The 27395-nt window shown below is 38.4% G+C and overlaps 1 long non-coding RNA gene across 1 annotated transcript; it reads right to left on the reverse strand.

The window, feature by feature from the left end:
• Positions 1 to 3389: 3389 nt before the first annotated feature.
• On the reverse strand, positions 3390 to 27374 carry LOC138988528 (uncharacterized). The gene is made up of 5 exons (XR_011464798.1): positions 22429 to 27374; positions 16651 to 16915; positions 14575 to 14663; positions 5945 to 6061; positions 3390 to 3739 (listed from the first exon to the last, which is right to left on the reverse strand). It is a non-coding gene; the product is annotated as an uncharacterized lncRNA (long non-coding RNA).
• Between the last annotated feature and the right edge of the window lie 21 nt (positions 27375 to 27395).

Consider the following 27395-nt stretch of genomic DNA (forward strand, 5'->3'; position numbering starts at 1 on the left):
ATTATACTTTTTCTGCCATAAGGGTGGTGTCATCTGCATATCTGAGATTATTGATATTTCTCCCGGCAATCTTGATTCCAGCTTGTGCTTCTTCCAGCCCAGCATTTCTCATGATGTACTCTGCATGTAAGTTAAATAAGCCGGGTGACAATATGCAGCCTTGACGTACTCCTTTTCCTATTTGGAACAAGTCTGTTGTCCCATGTCCAGTTCTAACTGTTGCTTCCTGACCTGCATACAGGTTTCTCAAGAGGCAGGTCAGGTGGTCTGGTATTCCCATCTCTTTCACAATTTTCCACAGTTTATTGTGATCCACACAGTCAAAGGCTTTGGCATAGTCAATAAAGCAGAAATAAATGTTTTCCTGGAACTCTCTTGCTTTTAAGATGACCCAGCTGATGTTAGCAATTTGATCTCTGGTTCCTCTGCCTTTTCTAAAACCAGTGTGAACATCTAGAAGTTCACGGTTCATGTATTGCTGAAGCCTGGCTTGGAGAATTTTGAGCATTACTTTACTAGCATGTGAGATGAGTGCGATTGTGCGGTAGTTTGAGCATTCTTTGGCATTGCTTTTCTTTGGGATTGGAATGAAAACTGACCTTTTCCAGTCCTCTGGCCACTGCTGAGTTTTCCAAATTTGCTGGCATACTGAGTGCAGGACTTTCACAGCAGCATCTTTCAGTATTTGAAATAGCTCAACTGGAATTCCATCACCTCCACTAGCTTTGTTCGTAGTGATGCTTTCTAAGGCCCACTTGACTTCACGTTCCAGGACATCTGGCTCTAGGTCAGTGATCACACCATCGTGATTGTCTGGGTCATGAAGATCTTTTTTGATGACACCACCCTTATGGCACAAAGTGAAGATGCACTAAAAAGCCTCTTGATGAAAGTGAAAGAGGAGAGTGAAAAAGCTGGCTTAAAGCTCAACATTCAGAAAACGAAGATCATGGCATCTGGTCCCATAACTTCATGGGAAATAGATGGGGAAACAGTGGAAACAGTGTCAGACTTTATTTTTGGGGGCTCCAAAATCACTGCAGATGGTGATTGCAGCCATGAAATTAAAAGACGCTTACTCCTTGGAAGGAAAGTTATGGCCAACCTAGATGGTGTATTAAAAAGCAGAGACATTACTTTGCCAACAAAGGTCCGTCTAATCAAGGCTATGGTTTTTTCAGTGGTCATGTATGGATGTGAGAGTTGGACTGTGAAGAAAGCTGAGCGCTGAAGAATTGATGCTTTTGAACTGTGGTGTTGGAGAAGACTCTTGAGAGTCCCTTGGTTTGCAAGGAGATCCAACCAGTCCATCCTAAAGGCGATCAGTCCTGGGTGTTCACTGGAAGGACTGATGCTGAAGCTGAAACTCCAATACTTTGGCCACCTCATGAGAAAAGTTGACTCATTGGAAAAGGGATTGAGAGCAGGAGGAGAAGGGGATGACAGAGGATGAGATGGCTGGATGGCATCACCAACTCGATGGACATGAGTTTGGGTAAACTCCAGGAGTTGGTGATGGACAGGGAGGACTGGCATGCTGCGATTCATGGGGTCGCAAACAGTCGGACACCTAAGCAACTGAACTGAACTGATTATACTTTTTCCAGCATTTTGGTATATTATGTAGTATGAATGTTTTAATTCTACTTAGATATACATAGTAATATCAGCTATTACTTCATTATTATTAGACTTTAATATTTTACTTAGATTCTATTATTTAGGCTCATACATGAAATAGGCTTATAATTTTATATCTTATACTTTGTAACCAAGGTGATAGCACCTTCTAAATAAGTTGGGTGGATTTAATATTTTTTTAATTTCTAGAACAATCTGTATAATATAGAGAGATTCTACTACTTAAATTTTTGGTAAATTCTCCTATAAAATATTCTGGGTCTGAGACTTTACTGGTATGAGGTCTTTGATCACCAGGGCTGTATTTTTTTTTTGGTCAGTAATTATTGGCCCACTCATGGTCTTCCTTTTCCTCATACAAATTTTGGCATTTCAGAAGTCATCCATTTCATCTATGCTTTAAATCATTTGCATATATTCCTTTCTAATATTTTTATTAATTTTTAAACCCTTTGCTACCAGTCGTGATATGGAAGTTTTTTTCTGTATTTTGTCTTCTCTCTCGTCTAGTCTCTATCAGTGCTGGTAGAGGTTTATTTGTCATAAAGCATTTAAACCAGCTTTTAATTTTGTTCTTTATTTAATAAATTTAGATACAAAATAATAAAATTAATGTCTTTCAGACACATTGGTTTGGAGAAGGCAATGGCACTCCACTCCAGTACTCTTGCCTGGAAAATCCCATGGGCAGAGGACCCTGGTGGGCCGCAGTCCATGGGGTGGCTAAGAGTCGGACACTACTGAGCGACTTCACTTTCACTTTTCACTTTCAAGTATTGGAGAAGGAAATGGCAACCCACTCCAGTATTCTTGCCTGGAGAATCCCAGGGACGGGGGAGCCTGGTGGGCTGCCGCCTCTGGGGTTGCACAGAGTCGGACACGACTGAAGTGACTTAGCAGACACATTGGTTATAAAGATACTTTCTATAGCTATAAATTCAAAATGCTACATGCTAAGTCGCTTCTGCCATGTCCAACTCTTTGTGACCCCACAGCCTGTAGCTTGCCAGGCTCATCTGTCCATGGGATTCTCCAGGCATGAGTTTTGGAGTGGGTTGCCATTTCCTTCTCCAATAAATTCAAAATATAAAGTGAATCAAAAATTTATTTACATTTAGACAGTGCTCAAAATCAATGATTTCTTTCTTATTACAACCAGTATTTTCACTTGTCTAGCCTTCTTGCACTAATCACCAGAATCTGATCATCCATATGACCCATTGCCACGATGAACAATCCACTGGAACACTCAAAGCATGTGAATTGCTCAGGCAACAGCTTTATTCCAGCAGTTAGCAGATCAGGACAAACAGCATTTTCCATAATATAAACCACGCTTCCTAAGCAAAAACAAAAGTCATATCCACTTCTGTTGATAAAAATGTATGCTGTGGGAGAAGGCCCTGTACTCACTTTTTTTTTTAAAAAAAGGTAGAAAGCAAGGTGAATTCTTTCTGAATTTTTCCACAAGGGAAATGAAACTAAGAAGCACAGGATTTTAAAATTAAAAGTGACCAGAGAAGTCAAACCATTCATCACCCTCATTCTGCAGGTGAAGAAGTCATGGCCTAGAGAATTGACACATATTAATACTGGATGACACACAAAAACCAGAACTCAGTCAGATCAGTGACTACAACCTGATAACAAAATGAATATTTTTCCCTTACTACAACTTACCAGGAAAGAAGCAAAATTCCAGGAATGAGAAACTTGAGAATGATGAAAGGAGGATGGAAAATGGGAAGTGCAAGATGGAAAACTCTTAGGGAAGAGTCCTACTAAAATTAAAGAGGAATTTTAACAAGGACAGACAAATTTGAGAACACTAAATTCCCACTTGATAATAAATGAGAACTGACTTTTTTATTCATGTCACTTCTATAAATCAAAGCCAAAGGGCCCATTTGTATTTTGTTACTCAAATTGGTATTACCGTTCTCATTGTTCAAACACTGACTGAATATTTACCTGCAAGTTATCTTTGCAGTTATGAAGGACGTGGCACAAGAAGAAAGGCAAACAGAAAGCAAGCATCAATGTTTCTTTTATTAGGAAATGCTAAGTTGTGCCAGTGTTTCTTTGTCACATTTGCAATCTAGGAGGGAGAGGGAAAAAACATATTGCAATTTAAACTCAGAGCCTGATTATCAATGACCTTTAAACTCTGAAACCAGTGTTACTGCCCACATGGTAAATGCAATTATGAAATTTGATTTCCTATATGTTGTAGGCAATGAAACGTTTTAATTGACACTGATATATATTTGTAATAAGTTCTGTATAAATTAAAAATCAATGCCAATTTCAACTCCCTGGGTAATTTTTTATTGAATATGCAAAGATTTCATGGGGGCTGGACATTTGCAAATAGCAAAACAACAAAAAACAAATTTGACACAGAACTCAACTATTCTAAACCCAGAAATGGTATCTGGCTACAGGGCTTACCAAAACCATTAAGCAAACTTGCCAAACCTAAGTTTGCCTCATAGTTTCGGGAGATTCCCACAATGTTATAGCAGGTAGGAGCCCTCAATTGCTTCACTATTTCTCCACTCACCGTCAGACTAAACCAGCAGCACAACCTGATTCCTTCTCTTTGCTGAAACCCTTCTATTCTGCTTTAACTGAGACACTGCTGAATGTAATGGAGCTGCCTTCATTGTAGTCAGGCTGGGTACCTGTATTCAGAGACCACACACTGTCTGAGATGCGTCATGCCTAAAACACTGACCCAAGTTCCTGTGACCAGGGTTTGATGGAACTACACTAACCAGAAAACTCAGCATGCATGGAACACGTTTGAACATGCATTCATCCATGCAAGAACACCCACACATATGCGTGCACAGGTGCTCATCAAGTAACTGGTAAGAGGGCTGCAGATGAGATTGTTCTGACTTCCAGCTGGCATTTCTGGGCAGGCAGTTCTCAGCACCTTCTGGCACCAGTGAGGGTGACAGCATTGTGCTGGGCTCTCAGGGCTTCAGAGCACAAAGTGAAAACAAGGCTCTCCTGAAAGGCAACCAGCCCCTCTCTAGTGCAACCACTCAAGCGCTTCCTTCCTTTCTCAACTTTTGGCTAGAAGTGAACAGCACATTACATACAGCAAAGCTTGCAGACTGGGAGAGCTGTCAGGGCTATTGTTTTCTTTCTCTTTTCCACATTGATTTCATCTGAGACTGAACATCACAGCAATTATGCCTGTCAGCTCTAGACCTTAACTTCCTATACGATTTTGAAAATGTCCCTGTTAACATAAGGCCATCTGGAGATGGGTCCTCTTTATGAATTCCCATATGTATGCAATCAGACCCAGTGGGTGACTACAGTGGTATCATTTAAATGTTCTTTTTCCAGGGGTCCAAACCAGGTAGCATATCTCATAATGATAAATCTGAAAATGAGGATTATGTGCTTATGTTAAAAAGAAAAGGCATATAAGTGAACTGTGTAGCAATAGAAACTGTGTCTGACTAGGTTGTGAAAACCTGTACAAGACTAATGTATGACCTAATTTCTATAACATTTTTATATTTATTTGTGATATATATACATATTTATGACTATAACACTCAATAAAGGCATAGTAAGATATAGGTTTTTATTTACTTTTCACATATCTATATTTTATAAGCTTTCTTCAGTAATTTTGCATTATTTTTACTATAGAATCTTCTTTTAATTTTAAGCTAGCATGAGATGAGCTACAGGAAGTATGTATAAGGAACATAAGTCTCCTTTTATAGACGCAGAATATCCAAGCATATATAAACAGAAGGAAATGTACAATTGTATGTAAGTAAACATACATAGAGCTCAGAAAATAGAGTTAAGCTTGTGAAAGTAGCAGAGCTGGAACTGCCTCCCCAGAATATTTATATGCACCCACAAAGATATTTATATAAACTCGCCATCCATCCACAACTTCCCAAGTTACTTTTTTGTCATTTTTGCAGTCCTGATGGCTCAGCAGAGTCCCTTTACAATACTGAGTACCCTATCCTAACTCTGACATATAAATTCAGATGGCAAGGAATCATCATATGGGGAATCTTCTCTGGTAAAAGCTCGAAAAACAAAATGCCTATCAAACTTTTCCAAATGCCATGATTTTTTAAGAGAAACAAGGAACCAAGAGAAAACAGGCAATGGTTAAAACAAAACAAAAAAATACTATTTTCTTCTTTCAAGTCAAAAGCGCTAAATCGTAACTGCCTTGTAAATCTCTATCAATTTGTGCTCCATGTAAATCTCAAACGGGAATTCTCTTAGAAAACCTTCCCTAGAAAGTACTTACCAGGATGTTTATATAGTCATTACTAGTAGGTTTTTCTCGGCAGGAAAAAAGTCACGGTTGCAGTTCCAATCTTTAGAGGATACAAAAATGTATTTCAGGAGGCAGTAAGCCTTTTCACTAAAAAAAAAAAAAAAAAAAGACTTCAGTTCTAACCATAATTATATTCTCACAAAGAAATTGAGAAATGGGATTTTTCTTTATTGGTAGATCAATGGCTTTATCCAAGCAACAGTTCATGAATAAATCTCTTTTTAAAGATCTAAAATGTGACACAAGCTCATTATTAGAAAATATTCAAATAACTAAGCAGATAGCTTTAAGGGGGAAAAAACTGTATTCTGAACCAGAGCTGCATCCTCAATGATGTATCTTTTTTTTAACTATTGGGAAAATACATTTTTGGTTAGACTAAAGTGTATCCTCTTCAAGATCACTTTCCCTACATATTCCAACTGTAACAAAATAATGCAACACTAATCTGTAAGACTTTTTTCAGTAATAGATGTTTTTCTTCAGTAAATCAATGCAAAGGCTAATTGGGGTGGAAGGTGACTATCTCTCTTGGTTATAAATACATTTGCATTGCTATCAATCTTTTCCACTACCAATGTTAAACGAGGCTGAACAACCTAGGGGAGGGAAAAAAAAAAAAGTTCAATGTTAACATGTAGTAAATGCTGCCATCAAGTGGCCAAATAGAGAGTTGCTCTAACAAAAATAAAGTCAGCTAAATTACTAACACAATGTTTAAAACCTGGATCCAATCTTATTTCGAGTTTGACAAGTATTTTTATCATAAAGAGGGGTTTTATAGTAAAAGTGAAGGTCGTTTAGTCGTGTCCGACTCTTTGCGATCCCATGGACTATATATACAGTCCATGGAATTCTTCAGGCCAGAATATTGGAGTGGGTAGCCTTTCCCTCAGAGAAGGCGATGGCACCCCACTACTCTTGCCTGGAAAATCCCAGGGACAGGGGAGCCTGGTGGGCTGCCATCTATGGGGTCACACAGAGTCGGACACGACTGAAGCAACTTAGCAGCAGCAGCAGCCTTTCCTTTCTCCAGGGGAATCTTCCCGACCCAGGAATCGAACCCAGGTATCCTACATTGCAGGCAGATTCTTTACCAGCTGAGCCACAAGGGAAGCCATTTATAATAAAGAAGTACTTTAAAACTACTACCTGAGGGCCAAAAGTGGCCCATGGTCTGTTTCTGTATGGCCCACAAGCTAAAACTGTGGCCTGCAAAAATCTGAGGAAAAAAAAAAAAAAAAGATTACAATACCCCCTGTAAGTGAACATTCTTTAGTTCTGGGTACATTATTACTAAATCATATATCCTTAACCCAAAGCCCATCTATGATGATACGCTGGTGACATTGAACTTGAACTATTTAATGTTAAAAGTCACTGAACTCTATTTTCTCATATTTAAAAATGTTTTATCTAAAAATCTTAGCACCTTATATGTGCAAGCTTTGTTTTAATAATTCACACTGTCCATTGCTTAAAATTAACTTTGAAGTAGATACGTCTGAGTCATGAGAAATAGCTTCCCTAGCACAGAGCATGAAACTTTCACATATTAGGCTATGGAAAGCACAAATTTTTAACTTATTAAAGATTGGTCCCCAGATCTGTAAGAGTAATTATTTGGTGTTGTTTAGTCTCTAAGTTGTATCTGACTCTTTGCAACCCCAGGACTGTAGCCGCCAGGTTTCTCTGTCCATGGGATTTCCCAGGCAAGAATACTGGAGTGGGTTGTATAATGTCAACTGATTTCCATTTTGCATGGCAGAGAATAAAAGTATAGTACAAAGATGAGAATTTTTTAAAATGTATAGTTTTTTTAATCAACAGATGTTAATGATGTGCATGAGAAGCTACTTTTTCTTTCATTTCCATAATGGTAGATGTGAAAACACTGGGCCCAAGTTAGGATGTTTATTCTCACATTTTAAGTGAGGCAGGTAATTAAACAGCTTATCATTGCTCAAAAAACAAACACATTTTAAATATACATTTAATAATCAATAGAATTTTGCAAATGGCAGCTGATGAGGTTTTCAAAGTTCTGTGAAAACTAAGATATAAAGTATTCCTTAGAATATTTTTCTTTGCCTAATTTAATGTGTCAAATAAATGAGTTCATCTAAAAAAAAAAAAAAAGAATATGGTCAACAGATGACCCACAACAGGATCATGTAAAATGCTTATTTAAAAAATCAGATTCTTAGATCTGATCTTGGACCTATTGAGTAAGAATTTCAAGGGAGAGACTGAATTTGACTCTTTAACAAAACTCATAGGTAAATTCTATGACCTTAAAGTTTAAGAACCTCTTCACTTTAGTAAATGAGAAACAAAAGTAAACTCATTTTCTTAAGATCACACAGCTAGGATTAGAATCCGAAATAGAAGACTGCCTTCCTGGTCTCCAGGCTAAAATTCATTATCCTATACTATATAAACTGGAAAAAGCTTTCCCATTTCAAGTCTCAGAATCCTTGTACTATGATTGGGAGCTATTAACAACAAACAGAAGAGTCATTTCTTATGTTAAACCTTATGGTCTTTAATAAGCAAAAAATACAAGGTGCTATATTATTATAAATAAGATATATTAATATTAATCACCATTAAAACTAATAATAGCTGACTTCTTATAAAGGCAACAGTGTAAAACCGTTCCTTTCTTAACCATTAAACATTAAACCATTAAACGAAAATAGGGTGAAGAAACATAAATCAAAAAATGAACCATAATGTTTACCCAAATAGAGGAAAAATATTAATAACTCCTTCTATAACTATATGCCAGTTACAATGCAACTTTGCCACCTCTTGAAACTGGATTGGTCTTCTGACTTGCTTCGAGTAATGGAATGCAGCAGAAATGTTGCTATGAGACTTTCTAGCCTCTGCCATGAGAGGTCTTGCAGCTTCCTGCCTTTTGGAACCCTGAGATCACCATGCTATGAAGATAGCCAGGATGAAACCACATGGAAAGAGAGACCAAAATATCCCAGTTGTCTCAGCCATTGCAAAATGAGTCACCAGCTGACTGAAGCCATGTAAATAAACCCAGGTGAGATCAGCAGAACTGCCTGATCAACCAACAGAGCTAGGAGAAGTAACACATTGTAGTTGATTTAAGTCACCAAGTTTTGAGGTGCTTTGTTCCATAACGAAAGATAACTAATACACTTAGAAACCACCACAACCATAAACCACAACAAATGAAGAAGCAACCACAGTGCTAAACCGCAATGGCTGCCAAGTACAGTAAAAACAACACAAAGACAGGGGAAAACTCCACAAGAGACAGAAGCCACTTCAGGCCCTGAGCACAGTGAGGCGTTCGCCACTGTAGGCGGGATCTGCCAAGACAAACAGAGTCCTTCTTCACTTGAACAGCCACCTGGGTTTCATGCAGGAGCTGTGGAGCTCTCAGTAAACCTCACTTTATACCGTGGCAGATATTGCCAAGCTGAATATGAAAGCATTCAGACATGTCATCTTTCCATAAGAGTTGCTGTGAGTGAAACGTGGTTGTAGAGAAATTATCAGTGGAAGTAGCCCTGCAGAGAATTAGGGAAAAAAGGAAGAAAGGAAGGGGAGAGAAGGGAGAGAGAGAGAGAGAAAGCTAGAGAGAAAAATGAGGGGAGGGGAAGGGAAGGGGACGGGAGGGGAGGGAAGAGAAGGAAGGAGGGGGAAAAAAGACAGAAAGAAAGAAAGAATGAGCTTATGGCTTCACTAGGTGCCAGAAAGACTGCTAGGTTACACAGAATTTGGTTTACTATATACTTAGAATGCTCATGGAAATATGTTCAAAATCCTTGGTCTAAAATCCAAACTTCCTGCTGCAGTCTAACTCTCCTCTATACTATCAAACATCAAACAGCTGATTCATATACATATTAGAGGTAAAAAATAGGAAAAAAAATCAGCTGGGACATATATAAAAATAGTACTAGAAGACTAAGGAAAAGAATATGACAAGCAGAAGGCAGATAAAAATTTCTTAAGACTATAACACAAATCAGGCCAAAAATTATGAAAAATATAGTATTCTTTAAATAAAAATCATTTCAAAAATCACAACCCCTCTGAAACAAGAATCCAGATAAGACATAGTAGGCCTCAAGAGAAAAGATCAGAAAACAAATGTAAAGGGCTGAGTCAACGTCCAAAAAAAGAAGAGGGAAAAATAAAACTCTACAACAATGAAGTTTACGTTAAAGCTCTCAGAAGGAAAAAACAAACCGTTTCCAAAAGCACAAAAATATAGAACAATGACATTTAAGTATCTGAAAGAACAGTACTGTTATGGAGCTAAAGAAGAGGCAACATGCACACAGCTGACGTTCCTAAAGAAGAAATATAACAATAAATATCCAAATATAAAACAAAAGAACATTTCTTTGAAGTAAAGGAAAAATCAAGCATATAGGTAAAATGAGTTCATTGTGTACAGGTAAAACGAGTACACTGTGTACCAGAAAAAGTTGCTTTAGAATGATCAGCACTTAACCTGAGAAACTCTCTGGAGTTTAATGACAGAGCTTTGTGTGTGTGTGTGTGTTGGGGGGAAGGGGGGGAAGGGGGGTGGAGGGGTGGGTAGTAAGGGGAAGAAAGAATCAATTCCCCTATTTAAAAAAAAAAAACGACTGACCTCAGACTTAAAAAAAAAAAAAAAATTACTGTAGGAGGCAATAAAGCAACATTTACCAAGTCCTTGGGAAAGGAAAATATAAACCAAGAATGTTCAATCTGAACAAGTTATCAAGTATAAAGGTCATTGACAGATAATATCAAACATGCAAAAACTCAGAAGCATAGCTTCTTTGAGCCCTTCTTTAAAACAACTACTGTAGTATGATATCCCATAAACTTAAAATTAAGTGGAAAAATCACTATAAAGACACTATTCACCTGTGAGAATAAGTGGAACAAAATATAAATGTTACAGACCATAACAATTTAAAAGATAATAACATAATCTACCTCTGGTGATACGAGAAGGAGAGGAAGTAGAATAAAGATAAAGCATACTCCTATCTACATTGCCTAGACGTCAAATAAGATTCTTCAATCTTATAGAGATAATATTACATCATGACTAGTATATAAACACAAGGAAAAAGATAAACATCTCAGATATTCAGTAAATAAAAATGATTAAAAACTAAAAGTATATCATAAAAAGCAACAGGTTTAAAACAAAAATTGTTGTCAAAACACTAAATGCAAAGGAGCAAAAAAACCTTCCATACTTATCTAAAGCCCTCAGATTAGATTAAAAAGACAAAATTATCTGCTATATAACAGAGTGATTCTGAAAGTCTTGAAAAAGATTAGGCAAAAATAAACCAATAGGCAAACATCTGAAATTGCTGGTTAAGGCTGAGCCAGCCCACACTTCCCTGTAAAGACAAGAGGTTTTAGTCTTCTCTCAACCATGATGAGGGCAATGAAGCCCATTCCTGCCTGCAGGAGGTACACTATCTAAAATGAAAAACCAAAATTCCACAAATAATTACAATAAAGCATAACCCAATCTCAAGATACCTTGCTGTCTCATTCAACATTTATTGAATAACATCGACAATTATCTAAAACCTTTTAGGTATTTGTATTAGTAAGTATTTTTAAACTGAGAGTTTAGATGGGTCTATTCTAAATTTTTTAAAGATAGCTCCTTTTAATAGCTATGTTTTAGAGTTGCTTTTACAAAAACAGTGCTTCCCCTTTTTCCTGTACTTGTGGTTTTATAACAATCTTTCATTTCACTGGCACATGGGCCAAAAGAGAGCAGAGAAAAATGCAGTTTATCTAAAAGATGATGATGTAGCACATCAAGTTTGATTTTCTTTCTTTCATGTAGGAATAACTTTCACAATATGCTTCTGATGCATCTTTCCAATGAACTAAAATGGTTTAACAGCCCTGGAAAGCTGTATCAGAGTCCTCTAGGAAATGATACCCCAATTTTATTCTGAGCAGCTTAGAAGAACTATAATATTCAGAGAAACTATTAATATTAGCTGTTCCTGACACTAAGAGAATTGCGGGACAGAAACAGCTATTCCACTCTCCACCAACTGTGGAGCTGACGAGTAGAGATGACAATCTGTGCCATAACTTAGAGCCAGAACAGGAAGCTACTAGGATGCAAGCAAGGAAAATTTTCACGGGGAGGCAGCAAGTTCAGAAGCAACCATGATTATCACAGGGCTGGATGTACTGGTGAAGAAAGAAATCCTGGGCAGAAAATATGACATACCAATATGCACTGTAAATGCCCAAAGATCTCAGTTGATTTAAATAAATAAACAGATATTAAAGTTACAGATACCTGATTGTGAGCTCTTAAAATTATTTCTAGTTAACCTATACCATTTGAAAGTGGGTTCACTTTTAACCTTTTCACTAAACTGGATCAAAAGGTTTGGGATGAGTGCTTCAGCCAATGAAACAAGGATCAATCCCCAAGAAAACTACTTTCTCAGGTTCTTCTAATAAAATCATTATACAGTATTCACACGACTTTTCTGAGCTGATTAATCATATCTAAACAAACTTTAAAAATGCTTCTCCTGGGTGTTTTCATGTGTGAGACTAGCTGGAAACATGGCACCAATGGCTGTCTCAAGAACAACTGAAGTGGTGCTCTACAGAGAAAAGTGGCTGCAGAGAGAGTAAGGCAGAGAGTAAGCAGGCTTTCCCTGGTGGCTCTGATGGTAAAGAATCTGCCTGCAATGCAGGAGACCCAGGTTCAAACCCTGGATCAGGAAGATCCAGGGGCATCCGTGGGGCAGGAAGATTCCCCTGGAGAAGGGAATGGCTACCCACTCCAGTATTCTTGCCTGGAAAATCCCATGAACAGAGGAGCCTAGTGGGTTACAGTCCATGGGGGTCACAAAGAGTCAGACATGACTGAATGACTAAGGCAGAGACAGGAAAGAACAAAAAGCTTAATACTAGATTAACAGCTTATTTTCCTTATAGTCTAGATGTGCATGGGGCCAACAATTTACTTTTAAGCCATTAACTCTCTTAGCAGAATCACCTACTTGAGAAATTACTTATACCTTAACTTCTTGCAGCTTATCAGACAAAAATGGTAAAGCTAGTCACATTTCACAGAGATTTCAGAACCTCCCTGCCCTCAGGAAGGAGTTAAGAGGTTTTTGTTTTTAAATCCTAAGGAAAGTGGCCAAAAGTGATCATAATGAAAACTTAACCATACTTAACAAGCTCCAGACTTCTCACACATGCTCTCATGTAATCTTCAAGACAACCCAGAAAGACAGACAACCCAGAAAGATAGGTGGGCCCATTTCTCAATGTTTTATAGAAGAAGAAACAGGCCCAAAGATTAAATAACTTCTGTAGTCCCACAGCTACAACTGCAAACTTTTGACAAACCGCAACTCTTTCAAGATCTCCCTCAATTCCTCCCCTCCCTCTAATTGGATGGAGTGGAGTCAGCTAGGCTCCCTCAAGACTTCAGCGTTCCCTTAACACTCTAAAATGTAACTAGCCTATGTGCTTGATCGCCATGCCTACCCTCCCAAAACAGCATTGACGGCAGTAATTATGCTTCACTGATCTCCACATCTCTAGAAGAGCGACATAGTGGGGTTCAATAAATGCCTGATAAATTTAAGGATCAGGTAAGTAAGTATAAAATTGCCCAAGGGCAGAGGTGATCTTTGAGGGCTCATCCACCAGTCCAGGCGTGGTATTAGGGATCTTCTGGTCCTACTACAAGTTCTTATGGCCCCGGCCAGTCTTCTTACTGGGGAATGAGCCTAGATAGTATACTTCAAATCCAGGAATCAGGCAGAGATTTATACATATTGTTGTTGTTGTTCAGTTATGTCCGACTCTTTGTGACCCCATGGACTGCAGCACACCAGCCTTCCTTGTACTTCACCATCTCTAGGAGCTTGCTCTAACTCATGTCTATTGAGTGAGTGATGCCATCCAACCATCTCATCCTCTGTTGTCCCCTTCTCTTCCTGCCTTCAGTCTTTCCCAGCATCAGGGTCTTTTTAATGAGTCAATTCTTCACATCAGGTGGCCAAAGCATTGGAGCTTCAGCTTCAGCATCCATTCTTCCAATTAATATTCGGGATTGATTTCCTTCAGGATTGTCTGGTTTGATCTCCTTGCAGTTCAGTATGTGTGTATATATATAAGTGTGTGTGTGCTAAGTCACTTCACTCGTGTCCAACTCTTTGTGACTCTATGGACTGTAGCCCGCCATGCTCCTTTGTCCACAGGATTCTCCAAGAAAGAATACTGGAGTGGGTAGCCATGCCCTCCTCCAGGGAATCTTCTCGACCCAGGGATCGAACCTACATCTCCTGTAGCTCCTGTACTGCAAGCAGATTCTTTACCACTGAGCCACTGAGGAAGAACACACACACACACATACATCATATATTTATATTTCTATATCTGATTCTTACCTTCAGTTGTTTTTAGCTAATACTGTGGCTGAGTACAAAATTACATAAATTTGTCCTCCTAAACTATCCCATAATAATCCTCCATGTTTATCTAAGGGAAAATACACCATTTCTAGATAAAGTACTTACACTATTCTTTTGACAACCTACCTTGTTGATAATGTTTCCAGTCATTAATTTCAGACTCAGGAAGAGGGAACTCAGCCATTTTTCATAGTCCTGCAAAAATCATCCACATTCTGCTGAATCAAACACAGGATAATACTGTAAGATGCACTCAGCTGAAACCCATCACCTCAGCCACCATACGTTACTAACCATTAAAACAAAATGGGAATCAGTTTTTCCACCCAATAGTTTACCTAAATCTCTCTCTTAGGCAAGTTTGACCTTTACAATACAACTTTCATTTTGCTGTAAGCTCTTACATTTATATTACTGCTTAACATGCACTCTTCATAGAAATCTGCCCGAACAATTTCTAACTGTATTTATTCATGCTGAGCATTCTGCTTAACTACTTGCCTAAAATGCAATACAGTTACCAGAGAAACAGTATTTCCTGTTATTTCAGGATGGTGAAGGTCAGACCAGTTTCATTCAAAGGGAAATGAAATGTTTTGTGTCTCTAGGCTGTGTAGTATAATTTCAACGTGCTTTCTTGCTGTTTCTGGTAGAGCCTTCGACTGTTCTTCATTTTACTGTGATCACCACTGTTATCCCTGCCCTCTCATGCCTTTTTAACTGAGTGAGGTTACTTCTAACATTCTACCACCTATAGAAATTGTGTAACATGCACGGCATTGAAAATTTAACTTAAAGGCAGCCTGTCTTTGTGACCAGAAGGCAAGAATTATATTCATTAGGTGCTTCTGCAAAATTCTTTAATCAAGTAATTAATCCTCTGGATAAAGTAATTTATTTCATTCTCTATACTATTTTGAAGAGTCAGATGATCTCACAGAGATTGCCTATTTTAGCATTTTATTCATCTGGCACACAGAAGTGACATAATCCCATCCCTGGTTCAAGTGGCTGCTTTCCAGTGGAGCCTTACAGCATAGTGGCTAAATGTTGGGCTTTGGAGTTAGAAGGATCTGGATGTGAAACTTTGTTCTACCAAACATAGGCGGGTTCCCTAACTTCCTCTGCTCTGCATTCAACAAACTGGGGGCCACTGTTCTATTATCACTACTTGTTTACGGAACTGCTGCAAAATGAGTCTAGGTACAACGGCAGAATTTGCAAGTATATTCTTCATTGAAAATGCAGTGTGTACTGAAATCATTCCAGGACCCCCACAATACAGCTGTCAATGTGTCAAACTGATGGTCAAAGCAATGACCAGGCAATATGTCAAAGTGTAGGCTCACATGGGTGAACAAAGTAAAACGCAAAAAGAATAGAGCAAGTTTAAATGAAGCTGGGGATGAGTATCAACGTTAGGGGAGTTCAGCCTTGTGGGTAAGGCACAACAAAAAGTAAAATCCTGGTGATATTCAAAGACAGACATTTAAGTGGCCTTATGACCATTCATTGATTTTCAACCACGACTGCAATAATTCAGTATGTTAGAGGTGAGTGGGCAGGAAGGAGGTGGGATTGTAGCTTTAACTCTTTGAGAATCTCACATACATCACAGTTTACAATTTTTCTATATATCAATTCATTACTGATGGACATGTATGTCTGTCACACATGAGAATATTCTCCAATACATGTTTCGTAAATGTAGTGGGTTGAATGACAGCCCCCAAAATATATATCCATGTAGAACCTTTGAATATGGCTTTATTTGACAAAAGGGGGATGTCTTCAAAGATGTATTTAAGGACTTCAAGATGAGATCATCCTGATTAACCAAATGGGCTCTAAATCCAATGACAGTGTCCTTGTTATGGACAGAAAAGGAGAAGAGAGAGGCATAGAATAGGCCATGTGAATATAGAGGAATAACAACAGGGCCCCAGATGAGTAGCCAGGTTTGTAGCCTGGCCTGGCCCTTGTCCTAGAAGGGAATCAAAGCATTCATTCATTCAGCAGCTGTTTTATATAGGGCCAGGATCTGATGGGTATGGTCCAATCATAAAATATAAGCTGGGTAGTAGGAAGGTACTTTTGCAATTTGTCAGCACCTGAACACCTCGGGCTTATCCTTGATCTGTGGACAGCACTGCTAATTCCAGGTCTTACCAACCAATGGATCTGGGGCTACTAACATCTTACCTTGTTCAGGATTGTCTCAGGAACCAAGGAAGTACAGATTATTAGGAGAATACCAGTGGCTATCACTGTGAAAGTCAGTGCCTGGAGAAACAAGGCAATACTTCTTCCCTCTTCAATTTCTTCACCCTTCAGGCAGCTGCCACTCACGCTTCTCTGGCACTTTTCTATGTCCTTCAAAACATGATGAAAATAAATTTGGACTCTGGGGTTTCTAACTTCAAGCGTCACCATGTCATTAACTCAGTATCTTCTTTCTAGAAGGTGACTGACAGTGAGAGAGCAATGCTTAGTCCAGAGGAATGGCTTTCTCATATGACTGTTGTCAAGATGTCTAGTTAACGTGGCAAAGCCTAGGCTCTCTTCTTTGATACAAAGACAAAATGACAAGGTGAATAAAAATGGGAAATATTAAATATAAATGGAAATACAAAATACAAATGTGTATATGTATGTAGCCACAATGTGGAACCATACTTTAAGAAGCCTGCCAAGTACAATGAGTATTAGATCTCACTGAGAAAGCTGAGAGCAGATTATTCACATCTCCAGATGACAGGAAGAGCACCAGATGAGAAGTGAAAGCAAGAAGTCATAATTCACAAAGGCAAGACCTGGGTACATGGCAGAGCACTTCCAAGTCCCTATAGCTATCTGATCAGCAACTGTGGCAAAGGAGATGGAACCACGTAAGGGAAAACTGACATGGGGGAAAAAAAATTCACCTGTTGGGTAAGAAATGAGAAGAGAAACGGAGCTCTTGGCAAGGTAAGAACTAAACACTACATCAGTACATTAAAAAAATCCTGAAACAGGAATTTTGAACGTGACCCAATATGAAGTTCTACTAGATGACAGCAAAATCCAACCTACAGATGAGGTTTTTCCTTAATTTACAAAGCCTACAAAAACAATTAATCCATTCGCTCTTAAAGCACTTCCACTATACTTTATCTTAAGGAAAAAAAAAAAGCTGGTCCACTGAAATAAGGCTTTCCAAGTCTATTCTTCTCATTGCTGACTCTGTTTTCATACTGTTGATTTGTTTTTCTCTCCCATTTGTTTTTGAGCTCTACCAGTTCACTATTCATTTCTCTGTTTCATTTTTCCTATGTACTTTTTCATCTCTTTTCAATGCTCTTATTTCAAAGGGCCATATCTTCTGTTATTGTGACAAATGACTCAGCTTTCCCTCCCCCCTTTTTAAAAAGTCTTAGTTGACTCATTGGAAAAGACTCTGATGCTGGGAGGGATTGGGGGCAGGAAGAGAAGGGGATGATAGAGGATGAAATGGCTGGATGGCATCACCGACTCGATGGACGTCAGTTTGAGTTAACTCTGGGAGTTGGTGATGGACATGGAGGCCTGGCGTGCTGCAATTCATGGGATCGCAAAGAGGCGGACACAACTGAGCGACTGAACTGAACTGACTGAATTCTAATACAAATAATAAAAAGAAATAAACCAGCATAAAATACGTAAGAATATACCCCAAGGGAACAAAAAGAACCAAAATATATAAAGAAATACTTGAAGAAAAAATTTAAGATAATCAAAAACTACATCAGAAAAACTGTACCACAAAACATACAAAGAAAGTAGATAAAGGTCATAAGAAGCTTTTACATAAAACTAATGAAATAAACAGAAAAATAAAATCATGATTTAAATGAATTAAACATTCAGTTCAGTTACTCACTCATGTCCAACTCTTTGCAAGCCCATGAATCACAACATGCCAGGCATCCCTGTCCATCACCAACTCCTGGAGTTCACCCAAACTCATGTGCATCGAGTTGGTGATGCCATCCAGCCATCTCATCCTCTGTTGTCCCCTTTTCCTCCTGCCCCCAATCCCTCCCAGCATCAGGGTCTTTTCCAATGAGTCAGCTCTTCGCATCAGGTGGCCAAGGTATTGGAGTTTAAGCCTCAGCATTAGTCCTTCCAATGAACACCCAGGACTGGTCTCCTTTAGGATGGACTGTTTGGATCTCCTTGCAGTCCAAGGGACTCGCAAGAGTCTTCTGCAGCACCACAATTCAAAAGCATCAATTCTTCAGTGCTCAGCTTTCTTCACAGTCCAACTCTCACATCCATACATGACCACTGGAAAAGCCATAGTTTATAAACATCAAAAAAGGGGGCACCGATACTACTGAAAACAAGGTTGTGAATATGCAGAACAACATTGATAAAACTGAGCAACATAAAATGAAAAAGAGAAAATACCTCAAAAATAGTAGGAAAAAATGAAAGACTATGACAGATTAAAGCTCCAAAATAGGTGTAATTGATGTTGCTGTAAAAGGACATGGAACAAATGAGACAGAAGTTTGCTAAAAGATGTTATAGGAAAAAGCTTTCCTGAAATAAAATATTAAAAAGGTAAACTTCCCCCTCTAAAACTTATATTGAACAGTCAACCATGAGATTTCAAAGATGGACTTAGAAGATACTATGGGCACCCAAGCCAAAAAATCAATCAAGTCATTAGGGATGGGGTACATAATAAACTGAGTTCACTTTCCATGAGAAACTTTCATTGCCAAGTATCAGTGAAGAAAGTCTAGAGGGTTCCAGAGTCAAAAGGATGATGTAGAAATTTTATTTCTATCCAGATACTTTCCACAAATAAAGAAAAATAATATCTCAAACATGAGGGAATGCAAGAAGAATCAGAAAAATAATAGTTGATTCCACTCAAATATTAGAGCCATGGAAATTATGAAAAACTAGGATTGGATGAAAGAATAGAATATGAATATTGTAAATAATAAATATGCTGAAAAAAATCTAATAAATATTGAGAATAATAAAGGAAATGTAAGCACACTGATTTTCTAATTTTCTAAGAGAGATTATCACTGGATATTATTTAAAGCTGATAAATCAAGCTTATAAATGGAGACAATCTGATTTTAGAATATAAATAGAAACACATAAAGACATACAAAAATAATACAACCATGTAAATAAAGTAATATGCATACCCTGTTATTACATAAGGGAAACAATGATTTTAAGTCTCTGTAAATCAATCCATAAATTAAGTTGAGGGCCCGGGGTGTGGAGGGTGGACTATTACAGGATTTCTTTTTAAGCTAAAAATAATAATAATAAATTTTAAGGACTAGGCCAAAAAGTAAACACGCAAATATAGCTGACCAACCTCTGATCTTAATATAAAAGCTATGGTAATTTAAAAAGATGAATAGGTTAGCTTATTGACAGAATAAAGTCTAAATATATATATGGAATACATACATATATAAAATTTAGTATATGTTAACTATATATTTTGGAGTAGTGCAGACAGATTTATTAATCAACAAAGAGATTTTGGGAAAACTAGCAGCTATCTGGAAATGTAAAAAGGAGATCCTCACCTTACTCCTATTAAAATAAATTCCAAGCAGATCAAAAGTTTTTAAAAGTTGTAAATACATATTGTTTTTGATCAAGCAATTCCAATTCAAGGGATATGTCCAATTTATATATTTGCCAATAAGTAATGAAAGTGTGAAAGTCAAAGTGTTAGTCGCGTCTGACTGGGTTCAACTCTTTGCTGAACCCATGGACGGGTAGCTCACCAGGCTCCTCTGTCCATGGGATTCTCCACGTAAGAATACTGGAGTGGGTTGGAGGACACTCCAGGGGATCTTCCTGACCCAGGGATTGAGCCTGAGTCTCCTGTATTGCAGGCAGATTTTATTACCTTCAGAGCCACCAGGGAAGACCTTAATACAGAATACTTGTGCTAATATAGAATAATTTCTAAGATCTATTTTTAAATACAGAAGCAAGGGACAAAACAGAGTGCCCAGTATGTTTATACTTACATAGAATTATATTGTATGATATATATTTGTGTGTATATATATATATATATATATATATATATACATATACATACTTTAGATATATAAATTTAACATTTATATATACTCTTGAGAAACCTAAATGCAGGTCAGGAAGCAAGAGTTAGAACTGGACATGGAACAACAGACTGGTTCCAAATAGGAAAAGGAGTTCGTCAAGGCTGTATATTGTCACCCTGCTTATTTAACTTCTATGCAGAGTACATCATGACAAACGCTGGGCTGGAAGAAGCACAAGCTGGAATCAAGATTGCCGGGAGAAATGTCAATAACCTCAGATACGCAGATGACACCACCCTTATGGCAGAAAGTGAAGAGGAACTAAAAAGCCTCTTGATGAGAGTGAAAAAGTTGGCTTAAAGCTCAACATTCAGAAAACAAAGATCATGGTAACTGGTCCCGTCACTTCATGGGAAATAGATGGGGAAACAGTGGAAACAGTGTCAGACTTTATTTTGGGAGGCTCCAAAATCATGCAGATGGTGACTGCAGCCATGAAATTAAAAGACACTTACTCCTTGGAAGCAAAGTTATGACCAACCTAGAAAGCATATTCAAAAGCAGAGACATTACTTTGACAACAAAGGTCCGTCTAGTCAAGGCTATGGTTTTTCCAGTGGTCATGTATGGATGTGAGAGTTGGACTGTGAAGAAAGCTGAGCACTGAAGAATTGATGCTTTTGAACTATGGTACTGGAGAAGACTCTTGAGAGTCCCTTGGACTGCAAGGAGATCCAACCAGTCCATTCTGAAGGAGATCAGCCCTGGGATTTCTTTGGAAGGAATGATGCTAAGCTGAAACTCCAGTACTTTGGCCACCTCATGCAAAGAGTTGACTCATTGGAAAAGATTCTGATGCTGGGAGGGATTGGGGGCAGGAGGAGAAGGGGACGACAGAGGATGAGATGGCTGGATGGCATCACGGACTCGATGGATGTGAGTTTGAGTGAACTCCGGGAGTTGGTGATGGACAGGGAGGCCTGGCGTGCTGCAATTCATGGGGTCACAAAGATTCAGACACGACTGAGCAACTGAACTGAACTGATATTTATATTATTTATTAGTTTACACATGCATAGAACATTTCTAGACAATATTTTCAATAAACTTAACAGTTGCTTCTGAGGAGGAGGGATCGATGAATTGCTTATCTGGCAATAGAAGGAGACTTTCCTTTCCTTGCATAACCATTCTATATTATTTGGATTTCTATCATTGACATGTATTACTCTTTGTATTAATAAAAAGATACTTTAAAGCTCCAGGTAGCAGAGAAGTCAGAGAAGCTGTGCACAGAACTGTACTTCCCAGGACCCAGGCATGTCAGTAATAATAGACCTATTGCTCAAGCTACAGGTAACATTGCTACAAGTTAAAAAGTGATTGATTAATTATAAAAGATGCACAGAGTCAGAATAATATTACACTGCTGTAGGATATCATTTATTCAAAGAGTTAATTCTAGAATCAATGATCTAATATCTTTATACCAGGCTGTAAAGATAGAAAAGTTATATTCATTACATATGTTCCAGAAAAACAAAATACAGTTTAATAAATTTTTTAATTACTTCAATATTATATCTGGTCTCCTTTATTGGAGGGCAAAGGCTCTGATTTCAAGGCATAATTAGAATAAACTGTGGAAACTATATAGTGATGTTCGAGGACCACAGAAACAAAAGTCAGAATAATTCTTTTCCGAGCCAGTTTAATATAAAAATTTATTTTCCTAACAAATTTACACTTGCTTCATGGAAAAAGATCTCAGTAAGAAGGCAGAGCTTTGGCATATTCTTGATAACTCCTTAAGTTTCAGCACTCCAAACGTGTACTTGTACCCGTAATTTCACGTGAACTTTATTTGGGCCACAAAGAAATTAAGGCTCGCAGTGTAGCTCACCTGAGAATGACATATTCATTCACTCATGCTTTTTTGTTCTGAAAACATTTTGCCATTGAAGAGTACATTTTTAAGGTATACGATGATGGTACATTTGACCTGTGAAAGGTAAATAAAGCAGTTAAGGGTGTCATTGTAATTTAGATGTAGTTACTCCATCAAGAAGGTTCCTGAAAAACCTCTCACAAGTAAACGACCTGTCATTTCATAACTGGACTTTCAGTTTAATTTACTATCCTTGTAAAATGGGGAGAAGAGTCAATAGCTTCAGAAAAAGCATTTAGTATACAGATTCTAGGGGTTAGATGCTATAAAATCAACCGAAATTAAAAAGCATTTGACTAAATAGTGCTAGGTCTACTATATAATGTTACTTAAAAGATTAATATGTATACTGTATTTTTAGTTATATAATAGAGAACACAAGTACATTATAATTGTAAAAGAAACAGATTAGGGTAATTATTGGAGTCTAATAACCACTTGATGTTTTGTTAAGTCATCTCAACCTTCCTGTTGATGCAAAAAATATATTTTCTGATATTTCCTGTTTAACAGACTTCTGTCAATCAACATTTTTCTTGCCCCCCACTTTCCCTGACGAAGTCCCACTTTATCTTCTCCCTACATAAATTAGAACACTTCTTTTTCACTAGGCTTCAACAATAAAACCAAATAAAAAAGTTATTTCTTGAGTAGTATTTATTTGTAAAACCCTATACTAGGCTCTGTAAAACACCACCATCTTTTAAAATAGCCTCAAGTCTCCTAATGAAAGGATACTAGGGAAAATCTACCTCATTCCTATTAAGATGATTCTTGTCATCTGAGCACTTAAGCACCTATCAGATTCACTCACCTGGTAGAGCTGGAATTAAAACATACACATGGACAGGTAAAACAGCCAAGAACAACAAATTAGATTTAACAAAGTGGTCCTTAGCCTTAAGTAACCAGAGGTTATAAACAATAAGAGAACCATTTTATTCTTCAAAATCCTTAAGAGACTGAGGAGACACCAGGAAAAGAGGAATCATGAATGAGACATGAACTAAAAACAGGAAGATGTTTTATAAGCTAATGTAATGAAGAAAAACCCCCTCTCTCACCATCAAACATAGACCATTAGGAATTAGGCAAGTACACTTCAATGGAAGAGATGAAGTATTTTCAATAGATGTTAATCTTAGAAGACATCTGCACACCAGTAAGAAAGAATGTCTTATATAAAACAAACACCACAAATAAACAGAAGCCTCAATTAATTGAGTCAGGAGGACAGAAGAGGGAGCTCTTGGACCCTGCAACAGTAGCAGAGCCCAACTGGAAGGAAAAAAAGACTCCTTTCCTAGCAAGAGATCTCTAGTCTTTCCCATTCTATTCTTTTCCTCTATTTCTTTGCACTGATCACTGAGGAAGACTTTCTTATCTCTCCTTGCTATTCTTTGGAACTTGGCATTCAAATGGGTATATCTTTCCTATCCTCCTTTGCTTTTTGCTTCTCTTTTTTGCAGCTATTTGTAAGGCCTCCTCAGACGGCCATTTTGCTTTTTTGCATTTCTTCTTCTTGGGGATGGTCTTGCTCCCTGTCTCCTGAACAATATCACCTCTGTCTATAGTTCATCAGGCGCTCTATCAGATCTAGTCCCTTAAATCTATTCGTCACTTCCACTGTATAAGTGTTAGGGATTTGATTTAGATCATATCTGAATGGTCTAGTGGTTTTCCCTACTTTCTTCAATTTAAGTCTGAATTTGGCAATAACAAGTTCATGATCTGAGGTCAGCTCCCGGTCTTGTTTTTGCTGACTGTATAGAGTGTCTCCATCTTTGGCTGCAAAGAATATAATCAATCTGATTTCAGTGTTGACCATCTGTAGTGATGTCCATGTGTAGAGTCTTCTCTTGTGTTGTTGGAAGAGGGTGTTTGCTATGACTAGTGCATTCTCTTGGCAAATTTTATTAGCCTTTGACCTGCTTCATTCTGTACTCCAAGGCCAAATCTGACTGTTATTTCAGGTGTTTCTTGACTTCCTACTTTTGCATTCCAGTCCCCAGTGATGAAAAGGACATCTTTATTGGGTGTTAGTTCTAGAAGGTCTTGTAGGTCTTCATAGAACCATTCAACTTCAGCTTCTTCAGCATTACTGGTCAGGGCATAGACTTGGATTACCGTGATGTTGAATGGTTTGCCTTGGAAACGAACAGAGATCATTCTGTTGTTTTTGAGACTGCATCAAAGTACTGCATTATGGACTCTTTTGTTGACTATGATGGCTACTCCATTTCTTCTAAGGGATTCTTGCCCACAGTAGTAGGTATAATGGTCATCTGAGTTAAATTCATCCATTCCAGTCCATTTTAGTTCGCTGATTCCTAAAATGTTGAGGTTCACTCTTACCATTTCCTGTTTGACCACTCCCAATTTGCCTTGATTCATGGACCTAACATTCCAGGTTCCTATGCAATATTGCTCTTTACAGCATCAGATCTTGCTTCCATCACCAGTCATATGCACAACTGGGTATTGTTTTTGCTTTGGCTCAGTCTCTTCATTCTTTCTGGAGTTGTTTCTCCACTGATCTCCAGTAGCATTGGGCACGTAACAACCCTGGGGAGTTCATCTTTCGGGGTCTGATCTTTTTGCCTTTTCACACTGTTCATGGGGTTCTCAAAGCAAGAATACTGAAGTGGTTTGCAATTCCCTTCTCAACTGGACCACATTTTGTCAAGAAAATTAGAGATACCAAGGGAAAATTTCATGCAAAGATAGACACAATAAAGGACACAGATGGTATGGACCTAACAGAAGCAGAAGGTATTAAGAAGAGGCAGCAAGAATACACAGAAAAACTGTACAAAGAAGATCTTCACAATCCAATCATGATGGCGTGATCACACCTAGAGCCAGATATCCTGGAATGTGAAGACAAGTGGCCCTTAGCAAGCATCACTATGAACAGAGATAGTGGGATGATGGAATCCAGTTGAGCTATTTCAAATCCTAAAAGATGATGCTGTGAAAGTGCTGCACTCAATATGCCAGCAAATTTGGAAAACTCAGCAGTGGCCACAGGACTGGAAAAGGTCAGTTTTCATTCCAATCCCTAAGAAAGGCAATGCCAAAGAATGCTCAAACTACCGCACAATTGCACTCATCTCACACACCAGTAAAGTAATGCTCAAAATTCTCCAAGCCAGGCTTCAGCAATAGGTGAACCTTGAACTTCCTGATGTCCAAGCTGGTTTTAGAAAAGGCAGAGGAACCAGAGATCAAATTGCCAACATCCGCTGGATCATCAAAACAGCAAGAGAGTTCCAGAAAAACATCTACTTCTGCTTTATTGACTATGCCAAAGCCTTTGACTGTGTGGATCACAATAAACTGTGGAAAATTCTAAAAGAGATGGGAATACCAGACCACCTGACCTGCCTCTTGAGAAACCTGTATGCAGGTCAGGAAGCAACAGTTAGAACTGGACATGGAACAACAGACTGGTTCCAAATAGGGAAAGGAGTTCGTCAAGGTTGTATATTGTTACCATGTTTATTTAACTTGTACTCAGTACATCATGAGAAATGCTAGGCTGGATGAAGCACAAGCTGGAATCAAGATTGCTGGAAGAAATATCAATAACCTCAGATATGCAGATGACACGACCCTTACAGCAGAAAGTGAAGAAGAACTAAAGAGCCTCTTGATGAAAGTGCAAGAGGAGAGTAAAAAAGTTGGCTTAAAGCTCAACATTCAGAAAACTAAGATCATGGTATCGGGTCCCATCACTTTATGGCAAAAAGATGGAGAAACAGTGGAAACAGTGGCAGATTTTATTTTGGGGGGCTCCAAAATCACTGCAGATGGTGACTGCAGCCATGAAATTAAAAGATGCTTACTTCTTGGAAGATAAGTTATGACCAACCTAGATAGCATATTTAAAAGCAGAAACATTACTTTGCCAACAAAGATCCATCTAGTGAAGGCTATGTTTTTTCCAGAAGTCATGTATGGATGTGAAAAGCTGGACTCTAAAGAAAACTGAGCACCGAAGAATTGATGCTTTTGAACTGTGATGTTGGGAAGACTCTTGAGAGTCCCTTGGACTGCAAGGAGATTCAACCAGTGCATCCTAAAGGAAATCAGTCCTGAATACTCATTGGAAGGACTGATGTTGAAGCTGAAACTCCAATACTTTGGCCACCTGATGCGAAGAGCTGACTCATTTGAAAAGACCCTGATGCTGGGAAAGACTGAAGGCGGGAGGAGAAGGGGATGACAAAGGATGAGATGATTGGATGGCATCACCAACTCAATGAACATGAATTTGAGTAAGCTCCAGGAGTTGGTGAAGGACAAGGAAGCCTGGCATGCTGCAGTCCATGGGGTCACAAAGAGTTGGACACAACTGTGCGACTGAACGGAACTTCCTTGCTGGAACTCAGCCAATAAAAAGCCATGGACTCTGTTTACTACAGTCCTCTCAACTTCCTCTTCCTCTCAGTAAGAGCACTCTCTTTCCCTTGCCCTGTTGGGACTTGCCGGTGGATCGCTATGGTCTTAGCTCTGTAGCTCAGTCACGTCCAACTCTCTGTCCATGGAATTCTCCAGGCAAGAATACATGAGTGGGTTGCCATTTCCTTCACCAGGGGATCCTCCTGACCCAGGGATTGAATCCAAATCTCCTCCACGGGGAGGCGAATCCTTTACTACTGAGCCACCTGTAACCAACCCCAAATAGCAATTTTCTGCTCATCTCAAAGAAGTGGCAGTTTGATTTTTTTAGGTCAACATTTTCGTGACTTTATGGGGACCATCAAAGACTCCCAGCGGCTCCAGGGCTAGTGAACAGGTGCGACATCCACACTGTCCCCTCACCTAAAAGGCTTGCCTTGTCAACCCTGGAGTTTAAAGGCACATCTTTCTCCTGGATCCGAACTTATTCCCACTTTGCATCTGAAGCTCTTCAGGCT

This window comes from Bos mutus, chromosome 7 (genome assembly GCF_027580195.1).
Source record: "Bos mutus isolate GX-2022 chromosome 7, NWIPB_WYAK_1.1, whole genome shotgun sequence".
Classification (NCBI taxonomy): Eukaryota; Metazoa; Chordata; class Mammalia; order Artiodactyla; family Bovidae; genus Bos; species Bos mutus.